A 20,714-nucleotide genomic window follows, 5' to 3' on the forward strand; every position below is an offset into this window, starting at 1 on the left:
TTCTTCAGAAAGCATGAAAGAGTTTGAGTTTTTTCAAAAGTTGTTCTTAGTTTTCTTCACTAATGGTCTAACCTTTTAAATAGCCCAATTTTGGCAGCAGTTTTCGCTTACGGCCATACCACCTTGGGCACGCCCGATCTCGTCTGATCTCGGAAGCTAAGCAGGGTCGGGCCTGGTTAGTACTTGGATGGGAGACCGCCTGGGAATACCAGGTGCTGTAAGCTTTTAAAAAAAAAAAAAAAAAAAAAAGAGTGCCTGAGCTTCAAAAAGCCTTAAAAAGTCTCTGAGATTCTTCAGAAAGCATGAAAGAGTTTGAGTTTTTTCAAAAGTTCTTCTTAGTCTTCTTCACTAATGGTCTAAGCTTTTAAATAAGGCCTGGTTAGTACTTGGATGGGAGGCCGCATGGGAATACTAGGTGTTGTAAGCTTTTTTAAGAAAAAAAAAAAAGAGTCCCTGAGCTTCTTCAAAAAGCCTTAAAAAGTCTCTGAGATTCTTCAGAAAGCATGAAAGAGCTTGAGTTTTTTCAAAAGTTGTTCTTAGTTTTCTTCACTAATGGTCTAACCTTTTAAATAGCCCAATTTTGGCAGCAGTTTTAGCTTACGGCCATACCACCTTGGGCACGCCCGATCTCGTCTGATCTCGGAAGCTAAGCAGGGTCGGGCCTGGTTAGTACTTGGATGGGAGACCGCCTGGGAATACCAGGTGCTGTAAGCTTTTAAAAAAAAAAAAAAGAGTCCCTGAGCTTCAAAAAGCCTTAAAAAGTCTCTGAGATTCTTCAGAAAGCAAGAAAGAGCTTGAGTTTTTTCAAAAGTTGTTCTTAGTTTTCTTCACTAATGGTCTAACCTTTTAAATAGCCCAATTTTGGCAGCAGTTTTAGCTTACGTCCATACCACCTTGGGCATGCCCGATCTCGTCTGATCTCGGAAGCTAAGCAGGGTCGGGCCTGGTTAGTACTTGGATGGGAGACCGCCTGGGAATACCAGGTGCTGTAAGCTTTTAAAAAAAAAAAAAAGAGTGCCTAAGCTTCAAAAAGCCTTAAAAAGTCTCTGAGATTCTTCAGAAAGCATGAAAGAGTTTGAGTTTTTTCAAAAGTTGTTCTTAGTTTTCTTCACTAATGGTCTAACCTTTTAAATAGCCCAATTTTGGCAGCAGTATTCGCTTACGGCCATACCACCTTGGGCACGCCCGATCTCGTCTGATCTCGGAAGCTAAGCAGGGTCGGGCCTGGTTAGTACTTGGATGGGAGACCGCCTGGGAATACCAGGTGCTGTAAGCTTTTAAAAAAAAAAAAAAGAGTCCCTGAGCTTCAAAAAGCCTTAAAAAGTCTCTGAGATTCTTCAGAAAGCATGAAAGAGTTTGAGTTTTTTCAAAAGTTCTTCTTAGTCTTCTTCACTAATGGTCTAAGCTTTTAAATAAGGCCTGGTTAGTACTTGGATGGGAGGCCGCATGGGAATACTAGGTGTTGTAAGCTTTTTTAAGAAAAAAAAAAAAGAGTCCCTGAGCTTCTTCAAAAAGCCTTAAAAAGTCTCTGAGATTCTTCAGAAAGCATGAAAGAGCTTGAGTTTTTTCAAAAGTTGTTCTTAGTTTTCTTCACTAATGGTCTAACCTTTTAAATAGCCCAATTTTGGCAGCAGTTTTAGCTTACGGCCATACCACCTTGGGCACGCCCGATCTCGTCTGATCTCGGAAGCTAAGCAGGGTCGGGCCTGGTTAGTACTTGGATGGGAGACCGCCTGGGAATACCAGGTGCTGTAAGCTTTTAAAAAAAAAAAAAAGAGTGCCTGAGCTTCAAAAAGCCTTAAAAAGTCTCTGAGATTCTTCAGAAAGCATGAAAGAGTTTGAGTTTTTTCAAAAGTTGTTCTTAGTTTTCTTCACTAATGGTCTAACCTTTTAAATAGCCCAATTTTGGCAGCAGTATTCGCTTACGGCCATACCACCTTGGGCACGCCCGATCTCGTCTGATCTCGGAAGCTAAGCAGGGTCGGGCCTGGTTAGTACTTGGATGGGAGACCGCCTGGGAATACCAGGTGCTGTAAGCTTTTAAAAAAAAAAAAAAGAGTCCCTGAGCTTCAAAAAGCCTTAAAAAGTCTCTGAGATTCTTCAGAAAGCATGAAAGAGTTTGAGTTTTTTCAAAAGTTCTTCTTAGTCTTCTTCACTAATGGTCTAAGCTTTTAAATAAGGCCTGGTTAGTACTTGGATGGGAGGCCGCATGGGAATACTAGGTGTTGTAAGCTTTTTTAAGAAAAAAAAAAAAGAGTCCCTGAGCTTCTTCAAAAAGCCTTAAAAAGTCTCTGAGATTCTTCAGAAAGCATGAAAGAGCTTGAGTTTTTTCAAAAGTTGTTCTTAGTTTTCTTCACTAATGGTCTAACCTTTTAAATAGCCCAATTTTGGCAGCAGTTTTAGCTTACGGCCATACCACCTTGGGCACGCCCGATCTCGTCTGATCTCGGAAGCTAAGCAGGGTCGGGCCTGGTTAGTACTTGGATGGGAGACCGCCTGGGAATACCAGGTGCTGTAAGCTTTTAAAAAAAAAAAAAAAAAAAAAAAAGAGTGCCTGAGCTTCAAAAAGCCTTAAAAAGTCTCTGAGATTCTTCAGAAAGCATGAAAGAGTTTGAGTTTTTTCAAAAGTTCTTCTTAGTCTTCTTCACTAATGGTCTAAGCTTTTAAATAAGGCCTGGTTAGTACTTGGATGGGAGGGCGCATGGGAATACTAGGTGTTGTAAGCTTTTTTAAGAAAAAAAAAAAAGAGTCCCTGAGCTTCTTCAAAAAGCCTTAAAAAGTCTCTGAGATTCTTCAGAAAGCAAGAAAGAGCTTGAGTTTTTTCAAAAGTTGTTCTTAGTTTTCTTCACTAATGGTCTAACCTTTTAAATAGCCCAATTTTGGCAGCAGTTTTAGCTTACGGCCATACCACCTTGGGCACGCCCGATCTCGTCTGATCTCGGAAGCTAAGCAGGGTCGGGCCTGGTTAGTACTTGGATGGGAGACCGCCTGGGAATACCAGGTGCTGTAAGCTTTTAAAAAAAAAAAAAAGAGTCCCTGAGCTTCAAAAAGCCTTAAAAAGTCTCTGAGATTCTTCAGAAAGCATGAAAGAGTTTGAGTTTTTTCAAAAGTTGTTCTTAGTTTTCTTCACTAATGGTCTAACCTTTTAAATAGCCCAATTTTGGCAGCAGTTTTCGCTTACGGCCATACCACCTTGGGCACGCCCGATCTCGTCTGATCTCGGAAGCTAAGCAGGGTCGGGCCTGGTTAGTACTTGGATGGGAGACCGCCTGGGAATACCAGGTGCTGTAAGCTTTTAAAAAAAAAAAAAAAAAAAAAAAGAGTGCCTGAGCTTCAAAAAGCCTTAAAAAGTCTCTGAGATTCTTCAGAAAGCATGAAAGAGTTTGAGTTTTTTCAAAAGTTCTTCTTAGTCTTCTTCACTAATGGTCTAAGCTTTTAAATAAGGCCTGGTTAGTACTTGGATGGGAGGCCGCATGGGAATACTAGGTGTTGTAAGCTTTTTTAAGAAAAAAAAAAAAGAGTCCCTGAGCTTCTTCAAAAAGCCTTAAAAAGTCTCTGAGATTCTTCAGAAAGCATGAAAGAGCTTGAGTTTTTTCAAAAGTTGTTCTTAGTTTTCTTCACTAATGGTCTAACCTTTTAAATAGCCCAATTTTGGCAGCAGTTTTAGCTTACGGCCATACCACCTTGGGCACGCCCGATCTCGTCTGATCTCGGAAGCTAAGCAGGGTCGGGCCTGGTTAGTACTTGGATGGGAGACCGCCTGGGAATACCAGGTGCTGTAAGCTTTTAAAAAAAAAAAAAAAAAAAAAAAAGAGTGCCTGAGCTTCAAAAAGCCTTAAAAAGTCTCTGAGATTCTTCAGAAAGCATGAAAGAGTTTGAGTTTTTTCAAAAGTTCTTCTTAGTCTTCTTCACTAATGGTCTAAGCTTTTAAATAAGGCCTGGTTAGTACTTGGATGGGAGGGCGCATGGGAATACTAGGTGTTGTAAGCTTTTTTAAGAAAAAAAAAAAAGAGTCCCTGAGCTTCTTCAAAAAGCCTTAAAAAGTCTCTGAGATTCTTCAGAAAGCAAGAAAGAGCTTGAGTTTTTTCAAAAGTTGTTCTTAGTTTTCTTCACTAATGGTCTAACCTTTTAAATAGCCCAATTTTGGCAGCAGTTTTAGCTTACGGCCATACCACCTTGGGCACGCCCGATCTCGTCTGATCTCGGAAGCTAAGCAGGGTCGGGCCTGGTTAGTACTTGGATGGGAGACCGCCTGGGAATACCAGGTGCTGTAAGCTTTTAAAAAAAAAAAAAAGAGTCCCTGAGCTTCAAAAAGCCTTAAAAAGTCTCTGAGATTCTTCAGAAAGCAAGAAAGAGCTTGAGTTTTTTCAAAAGTTGTTCTTAGTTTTCTTCACTAATGGTCTAACCTTTTAAATAGCCCAATTTTGGCAGCAGTTTTAGCTTACGTCCATACCACCTTGGGCACGCCCGATCTCGTCTGATCTCGGAAGCTAAGCAGGGTCGGGCCTGGTTAGTACTTGGATGGGAGACCGCCTGGGAATACCAGGTGCTGTAAGCTTTTAAAAAAAAAAAAAAGAGTGCCTGAGCTTCAAAAAGCCTTAAAAAGTCTCTGAGATTCTTCAGAAAGCATGAAAGAGTTTGAGTTTTTTCAAAAGTTGTTCTTAGTTTTCTTCACTAATGGTCTAACCTTTTAAATAGCCCAATTTTGGCAGCAGTATTCGCTTACGGCCATACCACCTTGGGCACGCCCGATCTCGTCTGATCTCGGAAGCTAAGCAGGGTCGGGCCTGGTTAGTACTTGGATGGGAGACCGCCTGGGAATACCAGGTGCTGTAAGCTTTTAAAAAAAAAAAAAAGAGTCCCTGAGCTTCAAAAAGCCTTAAAAAGTCTCTGAGATTCTTCAGAAAGCATGAAAGAGTTTGAGTTTTTTCAAAAGTTCTTCTTAGTCTTCTTCACTAATGGTCTAAGCTTTTAAATAAGGCCTGGTTAGTACTTGGATGGGAGGCCGCATGGGAATACTAGGTGTTGTAAGCTTTTTTAAGAAAAAAAAAAAAGAGTCCCTGAGCTTCTTCAAAAAGCCTTAAAAAGTCTCTGAGATTCTTCAGAAAGCATGAAAGAGCTTGAGTTTTTTCAAAAGTTGTTCTTAGTTTTCTTCACTAATGGTCTAACCTTTTAAATAGCCCAATTTTGGCAGCAGTTTTAGCTTACGGCCATACCACCTTGGGCACGCCCGATCTCGTCTGATCTCGGAAGCTAAGCAGGGTCGGGCCTGGTTAGTACTTGGATGGGAGACCGCCTGGGAATACCAGGTGCTGTAAGCTTTTAAAAAAAAAAAAAAGAGTGCCTGAGCTTCAAAAAGCCTTAAAAAGTCTCTGAGATTCTTCAGAAAGCATGAAAGAGTTTGAGTTTTTTCAAAAGTTGTTCTTAGTTTTCTTCACTAATGGTCTAACCTTTTAAATAGCCCAATTTTGGCAGCAGTATTCGCTTACGGCCATACCACCTTGGGCACGCCCGATCTCGTCTGATCTCGGAAGCTAAGCAGGGTCGGGCCTGGTTAGTACTTGGATGGGAGACCGCCTGGGAATACCAGGTGCTGTAAGCTTTTAAAAAAAAAAAAAAGAGTCCCTGAGCTTCAAAAAGCCTTAAAAAGTCTCTGAGATTCTTCAGAAAGCATGAAAGAGTTTGAGTTTTTTCAAAAGTTCTTCTTAGTCTTCTTCACTAATGGTCTAAGCTTTTAAATAAGGCCTGGTTAGTACTTGGATGGGAGGCCGCATGGGAATACTAGGTGTTGTAAGCTTTTTTAAGAAAAAAAAAAAAGAGTCCCTGAGCTTCTTCAAAAAGCCTTAAAAAGTCTCTGAGATTCTTCAGAAAGCATGAAAGAGCTTGAGTTTTTTCAAAAGTTGTTCTTAGTTTTCTTCACTAATGGTCTAACCTTTTAAATAGCCCAATTTTGGCAGCAGTTTTAGCTTACGGCCATACCACCTTGGGCACGCCCGATCTCGTCTGATCTCGGAAGCTAAGCAGGGTCGGGCCTGGTTAGTACTTGGATGGGAGACCGCCTGGGAATACCAGGTGCTGTAAGCTTTTAAAAAAAAAAAAAAAAAAAAAAAAGAGTGCCTGAGCTTCAAAAAGCCTTAAAAAGTCTCTGAGATTCTTCAGAAAGCATGAAAGAGTTTGAGTTTTTTCAAAAGTTCTTCTTAGTCTTCTTCACTAATGGTCTAAGCTTTTAAATAAGGCCTGGTTAGTACTTGGATGGGAGGGCGCATGGGAATACTAGGTGTTGTAAGCTTTTTTAAGAAAAAAAAAAAAGAGTCCCTGAGCTTCTTCAAAAAGCCTTAAAAAGTCTCTGAGATTCTTCAGAAAGCAAGAAAGAGCTTGAGTTTTTTCAAAAGTTGTTCTTAGTTTTCTTCACTAATGGTCTAACCTTTTAAATAGCCCAATTTTGGCAGCAGTTTTAGCTTACGGCCATACCACCTTGGGCACGCCCGATCTCGTCTGATCTCGGAAGCTAAGCAGGGTCGGGCCTGGTTAGTACTTGGATGGGAGACCGCCTGGGAATACCAGGTGCTGTAAGCTTTTAAAAAAAAAAAAAAGAGTCCCTGAGCTTCAAAAAGCCTTAAAAAGTCTCTGAGATTCTTCAGAAAGCATGAAAGAGTTTGAGTTTTTTCAAAAGTTGTTCTTAGTTTTCTTCACTAATGGTCTAACCTTTTAAATAGCCCAATTTTGGCAGCAGTTTTCGCTTACGGCCATACCACCTTGGGCACGCCCGATCTCGTCTGATCTCGGAAGCTAAGCAGGGTCGGGCCTGGTTAGTACTTGGATGGGAGACCGCCTGGGAATACCAGGTGCTGTAAGCTTTTAAAAAAAAAAAAAAAAAAAAAAGAGTGCCTGAGCTTCAAAAAGCCTTAAAAAGTCTCTGAGATTCTTCAGAAAGCATGAAAGAGTTTGAGTTTTTTCAAAAGTTCTTCTTAGTCTTCTTCACTAATGGTCTAAGCTTTTAAATAAGGCCTGGTTAGTACTTGGATGGGAGGCCGCATGGGAATACTAGGTGTTGTAAGCTTTTTTAAGAAAAAAAAAAAAGAGTCCCTGAGCTTCTTCAAAAAGCCTTAAAAAGTCTCTGAGATTCTTCAGAAAGCATGAAAGAGCTTGAGTTTTTTCAAAAGTTGTTCTTAGTTTTCTTCACTAATGGTCTAACCTTTTAAATAGCCCAATTTTGGCAGCAGTTTTAGCTTACGGCCATACCACCTTGGGCACGCCCGATCTCGTCTGATCTCGGAAGCTAAGCAGGGTCGGGCCTGGTTAGTACTTGGATGGGAGACCGCCTGGGAATACCAGGTGCTGTAAGCTTTTAAAAAAAAAAAAAAAAAAAAAAAAGAGTGCCTGAGCTTCAAAAAGCCTTAAAAAGTCTCTGAGATTCTTCAGAAAGCATGAAAGAGTTTGAGTTTTTTCAAAAGTTCTTCTTAGTCTTCTTCACTAATGGTCTAAGCTTTTAAATAAGGCCTGGTTAGTACTTGGATGGGAGGGCGCATGGGAATACTAGGTGTTGTAAGCTTTTTTAAGAAAAAAAAAAAAGAGTCCCTGAGCTTCTTCAAAAAGCCTTAAAAAGTCTCTGAGATTCTTCAGAAAGCAAGAAAGAGCTTGAGTTTTTTCAAAAGTTGTTCTTAGTTTTCTTCACTAATGGTCTAACCTTTTAAATAGCCCAATTTTGGCAGCAGTTTTAGCTTACGGCCATACCACCTTGGGCACGCCCGATCTCGTCTGATCTCGGAAGCTAAGCAGGGTCGGGCCTGGTTAGTACTTGGATGGGAGACCGCCTGGGAATACCAGGTGCTGTAAGCTTTTAAAAAAAAAAAAAAGAGTCCCTGAGCTTCAAAAAGCCTTAAAAAGTCTCTGAGATTCTTCAGAAAGCAAGAAAGAGCTTGAGTTTTTTCAAAAGTTGTTCTTAGTTTTCTTCACTAATGGTCTAACCTTTTAAATAGCCCAATTTTGGCAGCAGTTTTAGCTTACGTCCATACCACCTTGGGCACGCCCGATCTCGTCTGATCTCGGAAGCTAAGCAGGGTCGGGCCTGGTTAGTACTTGGATGGGAGACCGCCTGGGAATACCAGGTGCTGTAAGCTTTTAAAAAAAAAAAAAAGAGTGCCTGAGCTTCAAAAAGCCTTAAAAAGTCTCTGAGATTCTTCAGAAAGCATGAAAGAGTTTGAGTTTTTTCAAAAGTTGTTCTTAGTTTTCTTCACTAATGGTCTAACCTTTTAAATAGCCCAATTTTGGCAGCAGTATTCGCTTACGGCCATACCACCTTGGGCACGCCCGATCTCGTCTGATCTCGGAAGCTAAGCAGGGTCGGGCCTGGTTAGTACTTGGATGGGAGACCGCCTGGGAATACCAGGTGCTGTAAGCTTTTAAAAAAAAAAAAAAGAGTCCCTGAGCTTCAAAAAGCCTTAAAAAGTCTCTGAGATTCTTCAGAAAGCATGAAAGAGTTTGAGTTTTTTCAAAAGTTCTTCTTAGTCTTCTTCACTAATGGTCTAAGCTTTTAAATAAGGCCTGGTTAGTACTTGGATGGGAGGCCGCATGGGAATACTAGGTGTTGTAAGCTTTTTTAAGAAAAAAAAAAAAGAGTCCCTGAGCTTCTTCAAAAAGCCTTAAAAAGTCTCTGAGATTCTTCAGAAAGCATGAAAGAGCTTGAGTTTTTTCAAAAGTTGTTCTTAGTTTTCTTCACTAATGGTCTAACCTTTTAAATAGCCCAATTTTGGCAGCAGTTTTAGCTTACGGCCATACCACCTTGGGCACGCCCGATCTCGTCTGATCTCGGAAGCTAAGCAGGGTCGGGCCTGGTTAGTACTTGGATGGGAGACCGCCTGGGAATACCAGGTGCTGTAAGCTTTTAAAAAAAAAAAAAAAAAAAAAAAAGAGTGCCTGAGCTTCAAAAAGCCTTAAAAAGTCTCTGAGATTCTTCAGAAAGCATGAAAGAGTTTGAGTTTTTTCAAAAGTTCTTCTTAGTCTTCTTCACTAATGGTCTAAGCTTTTAAATAAGGCCTGGTTAGTACTTGGATGGGAGGGCGCATGGGAATACTAGGTGTTGTAAGCTTTTTTAAGAAAAAAAAAAAAGAGTCCCTGAGCTTCTTCAAAAAGCCTTAAAAAGTCTCTGAGATTCTTCAGAAAGCAAGAAAGAGCTTGAGTTTTTTCAAAAGTTGTTCTTAGTTTTCTTCACTAATGGTCTAACCTTTTAAATAGCCCAATTTTGGCAGCAGTTTTAGCTTACGGCCATACCACCTTGGGCACGCCCGATCTCGTCTGATCTCGGAAGCTAAGCAGGGTCGGGCCTGGTTAGTACTTGGATGGGAGACCGCCTGGGAATACCAGGTGCTGTAAGCTTTTAAAAAAAAAAAAAAGAGTCCCTGAGCTTCAAAAAGCCTTAAAAAGTCTCTGAGATTCTTCAGAAAGCATGAAAGAGTTTGAGTTTTTTCAAAAGTTGTTCTTAGTTTTCTTCACTAATGGTCTAACCTTTTAAATAGCCCAATTTTGGCAGCAGTTTTCGCTTACGGCCATACCACCTTGGGCACGCCCGATCTCGTCTGATCTCGGAAGCTAAGCAGGGTCGGGCCTGGTTAGTACTTGGATGGGAGACCGCCTGGGAATACCAGGTGCTGTAAGCTTTTAAAAAAAAAAAAAAAAAAAAAAAGAGTGCCTGAGCTTCAAAAAGCCTTAAAAAGTCTCTGAGATTCTTCAGAAAGCATGAAAGAGTTTGAGTTTTTTCAAAAGTTCTTCTTAGTCTTCTTCACTAATGGTCTAAGCTTTTAAATAAGGCCTGGTTAGTACTTGGATGGGAGGCCGCATGGGAATACTAGGTGTTGTAAGCTTTTTTAAGAAAAAAAAAAAAGAGTCCCTGAGCTTCTTCAAAAAGCCTTAAAAAGTCTCTGAGATTCTTCAGAAAGCATGAAAGAGCTTGAGTTTTTTCAAAAGTTGTTCTTAGTTTTCTTCACTAATGGTCTAACCTTTTAAATAGCCCAATTTTGGCAGCAGTTTTAGCTTACGGCCATACCACCTTGGGCACGCCCGATCTCGTCTGATCTCGGAAGCTAAGCAGGGTCGGGCCTGGTTAGTACTTGGATGGGAGACCGCCTGGGAATACCAGGTGCTGTAAGCTTTTAAAAAAAAAAAAAAAAAAAAAAAAGAGTGCCTGAGCTTCAAAAAGCCTTAAAAAGTCTCTGAGATTCTTCAGAAAGCATGAAAGAGTTTGAGTTTTTTCAAAAGTTCTTCTTAGTCTTCTTCACTAATGGTCTAAGCTTTTAAATAAGGCCTGGTTAGTACTTGGATGGGAGGGCGCATGGGAATACTAGGTGTTGTAAGCTTTTTTAAGAAAAAAAAAAAAGAGTCCCTGAGCTTCTTCAAAAAGCCTTAAAAAGTCTCTGAGATTCTTCAGAAAGCAAGAAAGAGCTTGAGTTTTTTCAAAAGTTGTTCTTAGTTTTCTTCACTAATGGTCTAACCTTTTAAATAGCCCAATTTTGGCAGCAGTTTTAGCTTACGGCCATACCACCTTGGGCACGCCCGATCTCGTCTGATCTCGGAAGCTAAGCAGGGTCGGGCCTGGTTAGTACTTGGATGGGAGACCGCCTGGGAATACCAGGTGCTGTAAGCTTTTAAAAAAAAAAAAAAGAGTCCCTGAGCTTCAAAAAGCCTTAAAAAGTCTCTGAGATTCTTCAGAAAGCAAGAAAGAGCTTGAGTTTTTTCAAAAGTTGTTCTTAGTTTTCTTCACTAATGGTCTAACCTTTTAAATAGCCCAATTTTGGCAGCAGTTTTAGCTTACGTCCATACCACCTTGGGCACGCCCGATCTCGTCTGATCTCGGAAGCTAAGCAGGGTCGGGCCTGGTTAGTACTTGGATGGGAGACCGCCTGGGAATACCAGGTGCTGTAAGCTTTTAAAAAAAAAAAAAAGAGTGCCTGAGCTTCAAAAAGCCTTAAAAAGTCTCTGAGATTCTTCAGAAAGCATGAAAGAGTTTGAGTTTTTTCAAAAGTTGTTCTTAGTTTTCTTCACTAATGGTCTAACCTTTTAAATAGCCCAATTTTGGCAGCAGTATTCGCTTACGGCCATACCACCTTGGGCACGCCCGATCTCGTCTGATCTCGGAAGCTAAGCAGGGTCGGGCCTGGTTAGTACTTGGATGGGAGACCGCCTGGGAATACCAGGTGCTGTAAGCTTTTAAAAAAAAAAAAAAGAGTCCCTGAGCTTCAAAAAGCCTTAAAAAGTCTCTGAGATTCTTCAGAAAGCATGAAAGAGTTTGAGTTTTTTCAAAAGTTCTTCTTAGTCTTCTTCACTAATGGTCTAAGCTTTTAAATAAGGCCTGGTTAGTACTTGGATGGGAGGCCGCATGGGAATACTAGGTGTTGTAAGCTTTTTTAAGAAAAAAAAAAAAGAGTCCCTGAGCTTCTTCAAAAAGCCTTAAAAAGTCTCTGAGATTCTTCAGAAAGCATGAAAGAGCTTGAGTTTTTTCAAAAGTTGTTCTTAGTTTTCTTCACTAATGGTCTAACCTTTTAAATAGCCCAATTTTGGCAGCAGTTTTAGCTTACGGCCATACCACCTTGGGCACGCCCGATCTCGTCTGATCTCGGAAGCTAAGCAGGGTCGGGCCTGGTTAGTACTTGGATGGGAGACCGCCTGGGAATACCAGGTGCTGTAAGCTTTTAAAAAAAAAAAAAAAAAAAAAAAAGAGTGCCTGAGCTTCAAAAAGCCTTAAAAAGTCTCTGAGATTCTTCAGAAAGCATGAAAGAGTTTGAGTTTTTTCAAAAGTTCTTCTTAGTCTTCTTCACTAATGGTCTAAGCTTTTAAATAAGGCCTGGTTAGTACTTGGATGGGAGGGCGCATGGGAATACTAGGTGTTGTAAGCTTTTTTAAGAAAAAAAAAAAAGAGTCCCTGAGCTTCTTCAAAAAGCCTTAAAAAGTCTCTGAGATTCTTCAGAAAGCAAGAAAGAGCTTGAGTTTTTTCAAAAGTTGTTCTTAGTTTTCTTCACTAATGGTCTAACCTTTTAAATAGCCCAATTTTGGCAGCAGTTTTAGCTTACGGCCATACCACCTTGGGCACGCCCGATCTCGTCTGATCTCGGAAGCTAAGCAGGGTCGGGCCTGGTTAGTACTTGGATGGGAGACCGCCTGGGAATACCAGGTGCTGTAAGCTTTTAAAAAAAAAAAAAAGAGTCCCTGAGCTTCAAAAAGCCTTAAAAAGTCTCTGAGATTCTTCAGAAAGCATGAAAGAGTTTGAGTTTTTTCAAAAGTTGTTCTTAGTTTTCTTCACTAATGGTCTAACCTTTTAAATAGCCCAATTTTGGCAGCAGTTTTCGCTTACGGCCATACCACCTTGGGCACGCCCGATCTCGTCTGATCTCGGAAGCTAAGCAGGGTCGGGCCTGGTTAGTACTTGGATGGGAGACCGCCTGGGAATACCAGGTGCTGTAAGCTTTTAAAAAAAAAAAAAAAAAAAAAAAGAGTGCCTGAGCTTCAAAAAGCCTTAAAAAGTCTCTGAGATTCTTCAGAAAGCATGAAAGAGTTTGAGTTTTTTCAAAAGTTCTTCTTAGTCTTCTTCACTAATGGTCTAAGCTTTTAAATAAGGCCTGGTTAGTACTTGGATGGGAGGCCGCATGGGAATACTAGGTGTTGTAAGCTTTTTTAAGAAAAAAAAAAAAGAGTCCCTGAGCTTCTTCAAAAAGCCTTAAAAAGTCTCTGAGATTCTTCAGAAAGCATGAAAGAGCTTGAGTTTTTTCAAAAGTTGTTCTTAGTTTTCTTCACTAATGGTCTAACCTTTTAAATAGCCCAATTTTGGCAGCAGTTTTAGCTTACGGCCATACCACCTTGGGCACGCCCGATCTCGTCTGATCTCGGAAGCTAAGCAGGGTCGGGCCTGGTTAGTACTTGGATGGGAGACCGCCTGGGAATACCAGGTGCTGTAAGCTTTTAAAAAAAAAAAAAAGAGTCCCTGAGCTTCAAAAAGCCTTAAAAAGTCTCTGAGATTCTTCAGAAAGCAAGAAAGAGCTTGAGTTTTTTCAAAAGTTGTTCTTAGTTTTCTTCACTAATGGTCTAACCTTTTAAATAGCCCAATTTTGGCAGCAGTTTTAGCTTACGTCCATACCACCTTGGGCACGCCCGATCTCGTCTGATCTCGGAAGCTAAGCAGGGTCGGGCCTGGTTAGTACTTGGATGGGAGACCGCCTGGGAATACCAGGTGCTGTAAGCTTTTAAAAAAAAAAAAAAGAGTGCCTAAGCTTCAAAAAGCCTTAAAAAGTCTCTGAGATTCTTCAGAAAGCATGAAAGAGTTTGAGTTTTTTCAAAAGTTGTTCTTAGTTTTCTTCACTAATGGTCTAACCTTTTAAATAGCCCAATTTTGGCAGCAGTATTCGCTTACGGCCATACCACCTTGGGCACGCCCGATCTCGTCTGATCTCGGAAGCTAAGCAGGGTCGGGCCTGGTTAGTACTTGGATGGGAGACCGCCTGGGAATACCAGGTGCTGTAAGCTTTTAAAAAAAAAAAAAAGAGTCCCTGAGCTTCAAAAAGCCTTAAAAAGTCTCTGAGATTCTTCAGAAAGCATGAAAGAGTTTGAGTTTTTTCAAAAGTTCTTCTTAGTCTTCTTCACTAATGGTCTAAGCTTTTAAATAAGGCCTGGTTAGTACTTGGATGGGAGGCCGCATGGGAATACTAGGTGTTGTAAGCTTTTTTAAGAAAAAAAAAAAAGAGTCCCTGAGCTTCTTCAAAAAGCCTTAAAAAGTCTCTGAGATTCTTCAGAAAGCATGAAAGAGCTTGAGTTTTTTCAAAAGTTGTTCTTAGTTTTCTTCACTAATGGTCTAACCTTTTAAATAGCCCAATTTTGGCAGCAGTTTTAGCTTACGGCCATACCACCTTGGGCACGCCCGATCTCGTCTGATCTCGGAAGCTAAGCAGGGTCGGGCCTGGTTAGTACTTGGATGGGAGACCGCCTGGGAATACCAGGTGCTGTAAGCTTTTAAAAAAAAAAAAAAAAAAAAAAAAGAGTGCCTGAGCTTCAAAAAGCCTTAAAAAGTCTCTGAGATTCTTCAGAAAGCATGAAAGAGTTTGAGTTTTTTCAAAAGTTCTTCTTAGTCTTCTTCACTAATGGTCTAAGCTTTTAAATAAGGCCTGGTTAGTACTTGGATGGGAGGGCGCATGGGAATACTAGGTGTTGTAAGCTTTTTTAAGAAAAAAAAAAAAGAGTCCCTGAGCTTCTTCAAAAAGCCTTAAAAAGTCTCTGAGATTCTTCAGAAAGCAAGAAAGAGCTTGAGTTTTTTCAAAAGTTGTTCTTAGTTTTCTTCACTAATGGTCTAACCTTTTAAATAGCCCAATTTTGGCAGCAGTTTTAGCTTACGGCCATACCACCTTGGGCACGCCCGATCTCGTCTGATCTCGGAAGCTAAGCAGGGTCGGGCCTGGTTAGTACTTGGATGGGAGACCGCCTGGGAATACCAGGTGCTGTAAGCTTTTAAAAAAAAAAAAAAGAGTCCCTGAGCTTCAAAAAGCCTTAAAAAGTCTCTGAGATTCTTCAGAAAGCATGAAAGAGTTTGAGTTTTTTCAAAAGTTGTTCTTAGTTTTCTTCACTAATGGTCTAACCTTTTAAATAGCCCAATTTTGGCAGCAGTTTTCGCTTACGGCCATACCACCTTGGGCACGCCCGATCTCGTCTGATCTCGGAAGCTAAGCAGGGTCGGGCCTGGTTAGTACTTGGATGGGAGACCGCCTGGGAATACCAGGTGCTGTAAGCTTTTAAAAAAAAAAAAAAAAAAAAAAAGAGTGCCTGAGCTTCAAAAAGCCTTAAAAAGTCTCTGAGATTCTTCAGAAAGCATGAAAGAGTTTGAGTTTTTTCAAAAGTTCTTCTTAGTCTTCTTCACTAATGGTCTAAGCTTTTAAATAAGGCCTGGTTAGTACTTGGATGGGAGGCCGCATGGGAATACTAGGTGTTGTAAGCTTTTTTAAGAAAAAAAAAAAAGAGTCCCTGAGCTTCTTCAAAAAGCCTTAAAAAGTCTCTGAGATTCTTCAGAAAGCATGAAAGAGCTTGAGTTTTTTCAAAAGTTGTTCTTAGTTTTCTTCACTAATGGTCTAACCTTTTAAATAGCCCAATTTTGGCAGCAGTTTTAGCTTACGGCCATACCACCTTGGGCACGCCCGATCTCGTCTGATCTCGGAAGCTAAGCAGGGTCGGGCCTGGTTAGTACTTGGATGGGAGACCGCCTGGGAATACCAGGTGCTGTAAGCTTTTAAAAAAAAAAAAAAAAAAAAAAAGAGTGCCTGAGCTTCAAAAAGCCTTAAAAAGTCTCTGAGATTCTTCAGAAAGCATGAAAGAGTTTGAGTTTTTTCAAAAGTTCTTCTTAGTCTTCTTCACTAATGGTCTAAGCTTTTAAATAAGGCCTGGTTAGTACTTGGATGGGAGGGCGCATGGGAATACTAGGTGTTGTAAGCTTTTTTAAGAAAAAAAAAAAAGAGTCCCTGAGCTTCTTCAAAAAGCCTTAAAAAGTCTCTGAGATTCTTCAGAAAGCAAGAAAGAGCTTGAGTTTTTTCAAAAGTTGTTCTTAGTTTTCTTCACTAATGGTCTAACCTTTTAAATAGCCCAATTTTGGCAGCAGTTTTAGCTTACGGCCATACCACCTTGGGCACGCCCGATCTCGTCTGATCTCGGAAGCTAAGCAGGGTCGGGCCTGGTTAGTACTTGGATGGGAGACCGCCTGGGAATACCAGGTGCTGTAAGCTTTTAAAAAAAAAAAAAAGAGTCCCTGAGCTTCAAAAAGCCTTAAAAAGTCTCTGAGATTCTTCAGAAAGCAAGAAAGAGCTTGAGTTTTTTCAAAAGTTGTTCTTAGTTTTCTTCACTAATGGTCTAACCTTTTAAATAGCCCAATTTTGGCAGCAGTTTTAGCTTACGTCCATACCACCTTGGGCACGCCCGATCTCGTCTGATCTCGGAAGCTAAGCAGGGTCGGGCCTGGTTAGTACTTGGATGGGAGACCGCCTGGGAATACCAGGTGCTGTAAGCTTTTAAAAAAAAAAAAAAGAGTGCCTGAGCTTCAAAAAGCCTTAAAAAGTCTCTGAGATTCTTCAGAAAGCATGAAAGAGTTTGAGTTTTTTCAAAAGTTGTTCTTAGTTTTCTTCACTAATGGTCTAACCTTTTAAATAGCCCAATTTTGGCAGCAGTATTCGCTTACGGCCATACCACCTTGGGCACGCCCGATCTCGTCTGATCTCGGAAGCTAAGCAGGGTCGGGCCTGGTTAGTACTTGGATGGGAGACCGCCTGGGAATACCAGGTGCTGTAAGCTTTTAAAAAAAAAAAAAAGAGTCCCTGAGCTTCAAAAAGCCTTAAAAAGTCTCTGAGATTCTTCAGAAAGCATGAAAGAGTTTGAGTTTTTTCAAAAGTTCTTCTTAGTCTTCTTCACTAATGGTCTAAGCTTTTAAATAAGGCCTGGTTAGTACTTGGATGGGAGGCCGCATGGGAATACTAGGTGTTGTAAGCTTTTTTAAGAAAAAAAAAAAAGAGTCCCTGAGCTTCTTCAAAAAGCCTTAAAAAGTCTCTGAGATTCTTCAGAAAGCATGAAAGAGCTTGAGTTTTTTCAAAAGTTGTTCTTAGTTTTCTTCACTAATGGTCTAACCTTTTAAATAGCCCAATTTTGGCAGCAGTTTTAGCTTACGGCCATACCACCTTGGGCACGCCCGATCTCGTCTGATCTCGGAAGCTAAGCAGGGTCGGGCCTGGTTAGTACTTGGATGGGAGACCGCCTGGGAATACCAGGTGCTGTAAGCTTTTAAAAAAAAAAAAAAAAAAAAAAAGAGTGCCTGAGCTTCAAAAAGCCTTAAAAAGTCTCTGAGATTCTTCAGAAAGCATGAAAGAGTTTGAGTTTTTTCAAAAGTTCTTCTTAGTCTTCTTCACTAATGGTCTAAGCTTTTAAATAAGGCCTGGTTAGTACTTGGATGGGAGGGCGCATGGGAATACTAGGTGTTGTAAGCTTTTTTAAGAAAAAAAAAAAAGAGTCCCTGAGCTTCTTCAAAAAGCCTTAAAAAGTCTCTGAGATTCTTCAGAAAGCAAGAAAGAGCTTGAGTTTTTTCAAAAGTTGTTCTTAGTTTTCTTCACTAATGGTCTAACCTTTTAAATAGCCCAATTTTGGCAGCAGTTTTAGCTTACGGCCATACCACCTTGGGCACGCCCGATCTCGTCTGATCTCGGAAGCTAAGCAGGGTCGGGCCTGGTTAGTACTTGGATGGGAGACCGCCTGGGAATACCAGGTGCTGTAAGCTTTTAAAAAAAAAAAAAAGAGTCCCTGAGCTTCAAAAAGCCTTAAAAAGTCTCTGAGATTCTTCAGAAAGCATGAAAGAGTTTGAGTTTTTTCAAAAGTTGTTCTTAGTTTTCTTCACTAATGGTCTAACCTTTTAAATAGCCCAATTTTGGCAGCAGTTTTCGCTTACGGCCATACCACCTTGGGCACGCCCGATCTCGTCTGATCTCGGAAGCTAAGCAGGGTCGGGCCTGGTTAGTACTTGGATGGGAGACCGCCTGGGAATACCAGGTGCTGTAAGCTTTTAAAAAAAAAAAAAAAAAAAAAAAGAGTGCCTGAGCTTCAAAAAGCCTTAAAAAGTCTCTGAGATTCTTCAGAAAGCATGAAAGAGTTTGAGTTTTTTCAAAAGTTCTTCTTAGTCTTCTTCACTAATGGTCTAAGCTTTTAAATAAGGCCTGGTTAGTACTTGGATGGGAGGCCGCATGGGAATACTAGGTGTTGTAAGCTTTTTTAAGAAAAAAAAAAAGAGTCCCTGAGCTTCTTCAAAAAGCCTTAAAAAGTCTCTGAGATTCTTCAGAAAGCATGAAAGAGCTTGAGTTTTTTCAAAAGTTGTTCTTAGTTTTCTTCACTAATGGTCTAACCTTTTAAATAGCCCAATTTTGGCAGCAGTTTTAGCTTACGGCCATACCACCTTGGGCACGCCCGATCTCGTCTGATCTCGGAAGCTAAGCAGGGTCGGGCCTGGTTAGTACTTGGATGGGAGACCGCCTGGGAATACCAGGTGCTGTAAGCTTTTAAAAAAAAAAAAAAAAAAAAAAAAGAGTGCCTGAGCTTCAAAAAGCCTTAAAAAGTCTCTGAGATTCTTCAGAAAGCATGAAAGAGTTTGAGTTTTTTCAAAAGTTCTTCTTAGTCTTCTTCACTAATGGTCTAAGCTTTTAAATAAGGCCTGGTTAGTACTTGGATGGGAGGGCGCATGGGAATACTAGGTGTTGTAAGCTTTTTTAAGAAAAAAAAAAAAGAGTCCCTGAGCTTCTTCAAAAAGCCTTAAAAAGTCTCTGAGATTCTTCAGAAAGCAAGAAAGAGCTTGAGTTTTTTCAAAAGTTGTTCTTAGTTTTCTTCACTAATGGTCTAACCTTTTAAATAGCCCAATTTTGGCAGCAGTTTTAGCTTACGGCCATACCACCTTGGGCACGCCCGATCTCGTCTGATCTCGGAAGCTAAGCAGGGTCGGGCCTGGTTAGTACTTGGATGGGAGACCGCCTGGGAATACCAGGTGCTGTAAGCTTTTAAAAAAAAAAAAAAGAGTCCCTGAGCTTCAAAAAGCCTTAAAAAGTCTCTGAGATTCTTCAGAAAGCAAGAAAGAGCTTGAGTTTTTTCAAAAGTTGTTCTTAGTTTTCTTCACTAATGGTCTAACCTTTTAAATAGCCCAATTTTGGCAGCAGTTTTAGCTTACGGCCATACCACCTTGGGCACGCCCGATCTCGTCTGATCTCGGAAGCTAAGCAGGGTCGGGCCTGGTTAGTACTTGGATGGGAGACCGCCTGGGAATACCAGGTGCTGTAAGCTTTTAAAAAAAAAAAAAAGAGTGCCTGAGCTTCAAAAAGCCTTAAAAAGTCTCTGAGATTCTTCAGAAAGCATGAAAGAGTTTGAGTTTTTTCAAAAGTTGTTCTTAGTTTTCTTCACTAATGGTCTAACCTTTTAAATAGCCCAATTTTGGCAGCAGTATTCGCTTACGGCCATACCACCTTGGGCACGCCCGATCTCGTCTGATCTCGGAAGCTAAGCAGGGTCGGGCCTGGTTAGTACTTGGATGGGAGACCGCCTGGGAATACCAGGTGCTGTAAGCTTTTAAAAAAAAAAAAAAGAGTCCCTGAGCTTCAAAAAGCCTTAAAAAGTCTCTGAGATTCTTCAGAAAGCATGAAAGAGTTTGAGTTTTTTCAAAAGTTCTTCTTAGTCTTCTTCACTAATGGTCTAAGCTTTTAAATAAGGCCTGGTTAGTACTTGGATGGGAGGCCGCATGGGAATACTAGGTGTTGTAAGCTTTTTTAAGAAAAAAAAAAAAGAGTCCCTGAGCTTCTTCAAAAAGCCTTAAAAAGTCTCTGAGATTCTTCAGAAAGCATGAAAGAGCTTGAGTTTTTTCAAAAGTTGTTCTTAGTTTTCTTCACTAATGGTCTAACCTTTTAAATAGCCCAATTTTGGCAGCAGTTTTAGCTTACGGCCATACCACCTTGGGCACGCCCGATCTCGTCTGATCTCGGAAGCTAAGCAGGGTCGGGCCTGGTTAGTACTTGGATGGGAGACCGCCTGGGAATACCAGGTGCTGTAAGCTTTTAAAAAAAAAAAAAAAAAAAAAAAAGAGTGCCTGAGCTTCAAAAAGCCTTAAAAAGTCTCTGAGATTCTTCAGAAAGCATGAAAGAGTTTGAGTTTTTTCAAAAGTTCTTCTTAGTCTTCTTCACTAATGGTCTAAGCTTTTAAATAAGGCCTGGTTAGTACTTGGATGGGAGGGCGCATGGGAATACTAGGTGTTGTAAGCTTTTTTAAGAAAAAAAAAAAAGAGTCCCTGAGCTTCTTCAAAAAGCCTTAAAAAGTCTCTGAGATTCTTCAGAAAGCAAGAAAGAGCTTGAGTTTTTTCAAAAGTTGTTCTTAGTTTTCTTCACTAATGGTCTAACCTTTTAAATAGCCCAATTTTGGCAGCAGTTTTAGCTTACGGCCATACCACCTTGGGCACGCCCGATCTCGTCTGATCTCGGAAGCTAAGCAGGGTCGGGCCTGGTTAGTACTTGGATGGGAGACCGCCTGGGAATACCAGGTGCTGTAAGCTTTTAAAAAAAAAAAAAAGAGTCCCTGAGCTTCAAAAAGCCTTAAAAAGTCTCTGAGATTCTTCAGAAAGCATGAAAGAGTTTGAGTTTTTTCAAAAGTTGTTCTTAGTTTTCTTCACTAATGGTCTAACCTTTTAAATAGCCCAATTTTGGCAGCAGTTTTCGCTTACGGCCATACCACCTTGGGCACGCCCGATCTCGTCTGATCTCGGAAGCTAAGCAGGGTCGGGCCTGGTTAGTACTTGGATGGGAGACCGCCTGGGAATACCAGGTGCTGTAAGCTTTTAAAAAAAAAAAAAAAAAAAAAAAGAGTGCCTGAGCTTCAAAAAGCCTTAAAAAGTCTCTGAGATTCTTCAGAAAGCATGAAAGAGTTTGAGTTTTTTCAAAAGTTCTTCTTAGTCTTCTTCACTAATGGTCTAAGCTTTTAAATAAGGCCTGGTTAGTACTTGGATGGGAGGCCGCATGGGAATACTAGGTGTTGTAAGCTTTTTTAAGAAAAAAAAAAAAGAGTCCCTGAGCTTCTTCAAAAAGCCTTAAAAAGTCTCTGAGATTCTTCAGAAAGCATGAAAGAGCTTGAGTTTTTTCAAAAGTTGTTCTTAGTTTTCTTCACTAATGGTCTAACCTTTTAAATAGCCC

At 40.5% G+C, this 20,714-nt stretch overlaps 52 non-coding genes across 52 annotated transcripts; all 52 read left to right on the forward strand.

Annotated features, from left to right (window-relative positions):
• The first annotated feature begins 105 nt into the window (after nt 1-105).
• On the forward strand, nt 106-224 carry LOC143705488 (5S ribosomal RNA). Its single transcript, XR_013192407.1, has one exon. It is a non-coding gene; the product is annotated as a 5S ribosomal RNA (ribosomal RNA).
• Nucleotides 225-595: 371 nt separating this feature from the next.
• On the forward strand, nt 596-714 carry LOC143705489 (5S ribosomal RNA). Its single transcript, XR_013192408.1, has one exon. It is a non-coding gene; the product is annotated as a 5S ribosomal RNA (ribosomal RNA).
• Nucleotides 715-876: 162 nt separating this feature from the next.
• On the forward strand, nt 877-995 carry LOC143705592 (5S ribosomal RNA). Its single transcript, XR_013192509.1, has one exon. It is a non-coding gene; the product is annotated as a 5S ribosomal RNA (ribosomal RNA).
• Nucleotides 996-1,157: 162 nt separating this feature from the next.
• Nucleotides 1,158-1,276, forward strand: LOC143705490 (5S ribosomal RNA). Its single transcript, XR_013192409.1, has one exon. It is a non-coding gene; the product is annotated as a 5S ribosomal RNA (ribosomal RNA).
• A 363-nt stretch (nt 1,277-1,639) lies between these two features.
• Nucleotides 1,640-1,758, forward strand: LOC143705492 (5S ribosomal RNA). Its single transcript, XR_013192411.1, has one exon. It is a non-coding gene; the product is annotated as a 5S ribosomal RNA (ribosomal RNA).
• A 162-nt stretch (nt 1,759-1,920) lies between these two features.
• LOC143705493 (5S ribosomal RNA) lies at nt 1,921-2,039 on the forward strand. The gene has a single exon (XR_013192412.1). It is a non-coding gene; the product is annotated as a 5S ribosomal RNA (ribosomal RNA).
• Nucleotides 2,040-2,402: 363 nt separating this feature from the next.
• LOC143705494 (5S ribosomal RNA) lies at nt 2,403-2,521 on the forward strand. The gene has a single exon (XR_013192413.1). It is a non-coding gene; the product is annotated as a 5S ribosomal RNA (ribosomal RNA).
• A 373-nt stretch (nt 2,522-2,894) lies between these two features.
• On the forward strand, nt 2,895-3,013 carry LOC143705495 (5S ribosomal RNA). The gene has a single exon (XR_013192414.1). It is a non-coding gene; the product is annotated as a 5S ribosomal RNA (ribosomal RNA).
• A 162-nt stretch (nt 3,014-3,175) lies between these two features.
• Nucleotides 3,176-3,294, forward strand: LOC143705496 (5S ribosomal RNA). The gene has a single exon (XR_013192415.1). It is a non-coding gene; the product is annotated as a 5S ribosomal RNA (ribosomal RNA).
• A 372-nt stretch (nt 3,295-3,666) lies between these two features.
• On the forward strand, nt 3,667-3,785 carry LOC143705497 (5S ribosomal RNA). Its single transcript, XR_013192416.1, has one exon. It is a non-coding gene; the product is annotated as a 5S ribosomal RNA (ribosomal RNA).
• A 373-nt stretch (nt 3,786-4,158) lies between these two features.
• Nucleotides 4,159-4,277, forward strand: LOC143705498 (5S ribosomal RNA). Its single transcript, XR_013192417.1, has one exon. It is a non-coding gene; the product is annotated as a 5S ribosomal RNA (ribosomal RNA).
• Nucleotides 4,278-4,439: 162 nt separating this feature from the next.
• Nucleotides 4,440-4,558, forward strand: LOC143705585 (5S ribosomal RNA). Its single transcript, XR_013192502.1, has one exon. It is a non-coding gene; the product is annotated as a 5S ribosomal RNA (ribosomal RNA).
• A 162-nt stretch (nt 4,559-4,720) lies between these two features.
• Nucleotides 4,721-4,839, forward strand: LOC143705499 (5S ribosomal RNA). The gene has a single exon (XR_013192418.1). It is a non-coding gene; the product is annotated as a 5S ribosomal RNA (ribosomal RNA).
• Nucleotides 4,840-5,202: 363 nt separating this feature from the next.
• LOC143705500 (5S ribosomal RNA) lies at nt 5,203-5,321 on the forward strand. The gene has a single exon (XR_013192419.1). It is a non-coding gene; the product is annotated as a 5S ribosomal RNA (ribosomal RNA).
• Nucleotides 5,322-5,483: 162 nt separating this feature from the next.
• LOC143705501 (5S ribosomal RNA) lies at nt 5,484-5,602 on the forward strand. Its single transcript, XR_013192420.1, has one exon. It is a non-coding gene; the product is annotated as a 5S ribosomal RNA (ribosomal RNA).
• Nucleotides 5,603-5,965: 363 nt separating this feature from the next.
• LOC143705503 (5S ribosomal RNA) lies at nt 5,966-6,084 on the forward strand. The gene has a single exon (XR_013192422.1). It is a non-coding gene; the product is annotated as a 5S ribosomal RNA (ribosomal RNA).
• Nucleotides 6,085-6,457: 373 nt separating this feature from the next.
• LOC143705504 (5S ribosomal RNA) lies at nt 6,458-6,576 on the forward strand. Its single transcript, XR_013192423.1, has one exon. It is a non-coding gene; the product is annotated as a 5S ribosomal RNA (ribosomal RNA).
• Nucleotides 6,577-6,738: 162 nt separating this feature from the next.
• LOC143705505 (5S ribosomal RNA) lies at nt 6,739-6,857 on the forward strand. Its single transcript, XR_013192424.1, has one exon. It is a non-coding gene; the product is annotated as a 5S ribosomal RNA (ribosomal RNA).
• Nucleotides 6,858-7,228: 371 nt separating this feature from the next.
• LOC143705506 (5S ribosomal RNA) lies at nt 7,229-7,347 on the forward strand. The gene has a single exon (XR_013192425.1). It is a non-coding gene; the product is annotated as a 5S ribosomal RNA (ribosomal RNA).
• Nucleotides 7,348-7,720: 373 nt separating this feature from the next.
• On the forward strand, nt 7,721-7,839 carry LOC143705507 (5S ribosomal RNA). The gene has a single exon (XR_013192426.1). It is a non-coding gene; the product is annotated as a 5S ribosomal RNA (ribosomal RNA).
• A 162-nt stretch (nt 7,840-8,001) lies between these two features.
• Nucleotides 8,002-8,120, forward strand: LOC143705586 (5S ribosomal RNA). The gene has a single exon (XR_013192503.1). It is a non-coding gene; the product is annotated as a 5S ribosomal RNA (ribosomal RNA).
• Nucleotides 8,121-8,282: 162 nt separating this feature from the next.
• Nucleotides 8,283-8,401, forward strand: LOC143705508 (5S ribosomal RNA). Its single transcript, XR_013192427.1, has one exon. It is a non-coding gene; the product is annotated as a 5S ribosomal RNA (ribosomal RNA).
• Nucleotides 8,402-8,764: 363 nt separating this feature from the next.
• LOC143705510 (5S ribosomal RNA) lies at nt 8,765-8,883 on the forward strand. Its single transcript, XR_013192428.1, has one exon. It is a non-coding gene; the product is annotated as a 5S ribosomal RNA (ribosomal RNA).
• A 373-nt stretch (nt 8,884-9,256) lies between these two features.
• Nucleotides 9,257-9,375, forward strand: LOC143705511 (5S ribosomal RNA). The gene has a single exon (XR_013192429.1). It is a non-coding gene; the product is annotated as a 5S ribosomal RNA (ribosomal RNA).
• A 162-nt stretch (nt 9,376-9,537) lies between these two features.
• On the forward strand, nt 9,538-9,656 carry LOC143705512 (5S ribosomal RNA). The gene has a single exon (XR_013192430.1). It is a non-coding gene; the product is annotated as a 5S ribosomal RNA (ribosomal RNA).
• Nucleotides 9,657-10,028: 372 nt separating this feature from the next.
• Nucleotides 10,029-10,147, forward strand: LOC143705513 (5S ribosomal RNA). The gene has a single exon (XR_013192431.1). It is a non-coding gene; the product is annotated as a 5S ribosomal RNA (ribosomal RNA).
• Nucleotides 10,148-10,520: 373 nt separating this feature from the next.
• On the forward strand, nt 10,521-10,639 carry LOC143705515 (5S ribosomal RNA). The gene has a single exon (XR_013192433.1). It is a non-coding gene; the product is annotated as a 5S ribosomal RNA (ribosomal RNA).
• Nucleotides 10,640-10,801: 162 nt separating this feature from the next.
• Nucleotides 10,802-10,920, forward strand: LOC143705587 (5S ribosomal RNA). The gene has a single exon (XR_013192504.1). It is a non-coding gene; the product is annotated as a 5S ribosomal RNA (ribosomal RNA).
• A 162-nt stretch (nt 10,921-11,082) lies between these two features.
• On the forward strand, nt 11,083-11,201 carry LOC143705516 (5S ribosomal RNA). The gene has a single exon (XR_013192434.1). It is a non-coding gene; the product is annotated as a 5S ribosomal RNA (ribosomal RNA).
• A 363-nt stretch (nt 11,202-11,564) lies between these two features.
• LOC143705517 (5S ribosomal RNA) lies at nt 11,565-11,683 on the forward strand. Its single transcript, XR_013192435.1, has one exon. It is a non-coding gene; the product is annotated as a 5S ribosomal RNA (ribosomal RNA).
• Nucleotides 11,684-12,056: 373 nt separating this feature from the next.
• On the forward strand, nt 12,057-12,175 carry LOC143705518 (5S ribosomal RNA). Its single transcript, XR_013192436.1, has one exon. It is a non-coding gene; the product is annotated as a 5S ribosomal RNA (ribosomal RNA).
• Nucleotides 12,176-12,337: 162 nt separating this feature from the next.
• LOC143705519 (5S ribosomal RNA) lies at nt 12,338-12,456 on the forward strand. Its single transcript, XR_013192437.1, has one exon. It is a non-coding gene; the product is annotated as a 5S ribosomal RNA (ribosomal RNA).
• A 372-nt stretch (nt 12,457-12,828) lies between these two features.
• LOC143705520 (5S ribosomal RNA) lies at nt 12,829-12,947 on the forward strand. Its single transcript, XR_013192438.1, has one exon. It is a non-coding gene; the product is annotated as a 5S ribosomal RNA (ribosomal RNA).
• A 162-nt stretch (nt 12,948-13,109) lies between these two features.
• LOC143705588 (5S ribosomal RNA) lies at nt 13,110-13,228 on the forward strand. The gene has a single exon (XR_013192505.1). It is a non-coding gene; the product is annotated as a 5S ribosomal RNA (ribosomal RNA).
• A 162-nt stretch (nt 13,229-13,390) lies between these two features.
• LOC143705521 (5S ribosomal RNA) lies at nt 13,391-13,509 on the forward strand. The gene has a single exon (XR_013192439.1). It is a non-coding gene; the product is annotated as a 5S ribosomal RNA (ribosomal RNA).
• A 363-nt stretch (nt 13,510-13,872) lies between these two features.
• On the forward strand, nt 13,873-13,991 carry LOC143705522 (5S ribosomal RNA). The gene has a single exon (XR_013192440.1). It is a non-coding gene; the product is annotated as a 5S ribosomal RNA (ribosomal RNA).
• Nucleotides 13,992-14,364: 373 nt separating this feature from the next.
• LOC143705523 (5S ribosomal RNA) lies at nt 14,365-14,483 on the forward strand. Its single transcript, XR_013192441.1, has one exon. It is a non-coding gene; the product is annotated as a 5S ribosomal RNA (ribosomal RNA).
• A 162-nt stretch (nt 14,484-14,645) lies between these two features.
• On the forward strand, nt 14,646-14,764 carry LOC143705524 (5S ribosomal RNA). The gene has a single exon (XR_013192442.1). It is a non-coding gene; the product is annotated as a 5S ribosomal RNA (ribosomal RNA).
• Nucleotides 14,765-15,136: 372 nt separating this feature from the next.
• LOC143705526 (5S ribosomal RNA) lies at nt 15,137-15,255 on the forward strand. Its single transcript, XR_013192444.1, has one exon. It is a non-coding gene; the product is annotated as a 5S ribosomal RNA (ribosomal RNA).
• A 372-nt stretch (nt 15,256-15,627) lies between these two features.
• LOC143705527 (5S ribosomal RNA) lies at nt 15,628-15,746 on the forward strand. The gene has a single exon (XR_013192445.1). It is a non-coding gene; the product is annotated as a 5S ribosomal RNA (ribosomal RNA).
• A 162-nt stretch (nt 15,747-15,908) lies between these two features.
• Nucleotides 15,909-16,027, forward strand: LOC143705589 (5S ribosomal RNA). Its single transcript, XR_013192506.1, has one exon. It is a non-coding gene; the product is annotated as a 5S ribosomal RNA (ribosomal RNA).
• A 162-nt stretch (nt 16,028-16,189) lies between these two features.
• Nucleotides 16,190-16,308, forward strand: LOC143705528 (5S ribosomal RNA). Its single transcript, XR_013192446.1, has one exon. It is a non-coding gene; the product is annotated as a 5S ribosomal RNA (ribosomal RNA).
• Nucleotides 16,309-16,671: 363 nt separating this feature from the next.
• On the forward strand, nt 16,672-16,790 carry LOC143705529 (5S ribosomal RNA). Its single transcript, XR_013192447.1, has one exon. It is a non-coding gene; the product is annotated as a 5S ribosomal RNA (ribosomal RNA).
• A 372-nt stretch (nt 16,791-17,162) lies between these two features.
• On the forward strand, nt 17,163-17,281 carry LOC143705530 (5S ribosomal RNA). The gene has a single exon (XR_013192448.1). It is a non-coding gene; the product is annotated as a 5S ribosomal RNA (ribosomal RNA).
• A 162-nt stretch (nt 17,282-17,443) lies between these two features.
• LOC143705531 (5S ribosomal RNA) lies at nt 17,444-17,562 on the forward strand. Its single transcript, XR_013192449.1, has one exon. It is a non-coding gene; the product is annotated as a 5S ribosomal RNA (ribosomal RNA).
• A 371-nt stretch (nt 17,563-17,933) lies between these two features.
• LOC143705532 (5S ribosomal RNA) lies at nt 17,934-18,052 on the forward strand. The gene has a single exon (XR_013192450.1). It is a non-coding gene; the product is annotated as a 5S ribosomal RNA (ribosomal RNA).
• A 373-nt stretch (nt 18,053-18,425) lies between these two features.
• LOC143705533 (5S ribosomal RNA) lies at nt 18,426-18,544 on the forward strand. Its single transcript, XR_013192451.1, has one exon. It is a non-coding gene; the product is annotated as a 5S ribosomal RNA (ribosomal RNA).
• A 162-nt stretch (nt 18,545-18,706) lies between these two features.
• LOC143705534 (5S ribosomal RNA) lies at nt 18,707-18,825 on the forward strand. Its single transcript, XR_013192452.1, has one exon. It is a non-coding gene; the product is annotated as a 5S ribosomal RNA (ribosomal RNA).
• Nucleotides 18,826-18,987: 162 nt separating this feature from the next.
• Nucleotides 18,988-19,106, forward strand: LOC143705535 (5S ribosomal RNA). Its single transcript, XR_013192453.1, has one exon. It is a non-coding gene; the product is annotated as a 5S ribosomal RNA (ribosomal RNA).
• Nucleotides 19,107-19,469: 363 nt separating this feature from the next.
• LOC143705537 (5S ribosomal RNA) lies at nt 19,470-19,588 on the forward strand. The gene has a single exon (XR_013192455.1). It is a non-coding gene; the product is annotated as a 5S ribosomal RNA (ribosomal RNA).
• Nucleotides 19,589-19,961: 373 nt separating this feature from the next.
• Nucleotides 19,962-20,080, forward strand: LOC143705538 (5S ribosomal RNA). Its single transcript, XR_013192456.1, has one exon. It is a non-coding gene; the product is annotated as a 5S ribosomal RNA (ribosomal RNA).
• A 162-nt stretch (nt 20,081-20,242) lies between these two features.
• On the forward strand, nt 20,243-20,361 carry LOC143705539 (5S ribosomal RNA). The gene has a single exon (XR_013192457.1). It is a non-coding gene; the product is annotated as a 5S ribosomal RNA (ribosomal RNA).
• Nucleotides 20,362-20,714: the final 353 nt, after the last annotated feature.

Source organism: Siphateles boraxobius, unplaced genomic scaffold, assembly GCF_051911475.1.
Source record: "Siphateles boraxobius isolate OS27281-9 unplaced genomic scaffold, OSU_SipBor_1 393, whole genome shotgun sequence".
NCBI lineage: Eukaryota > Metazoa > Chordata > Actinopteri > Cypriniformes > Leuciscidae > Siphateles > Siphateles boraxobius.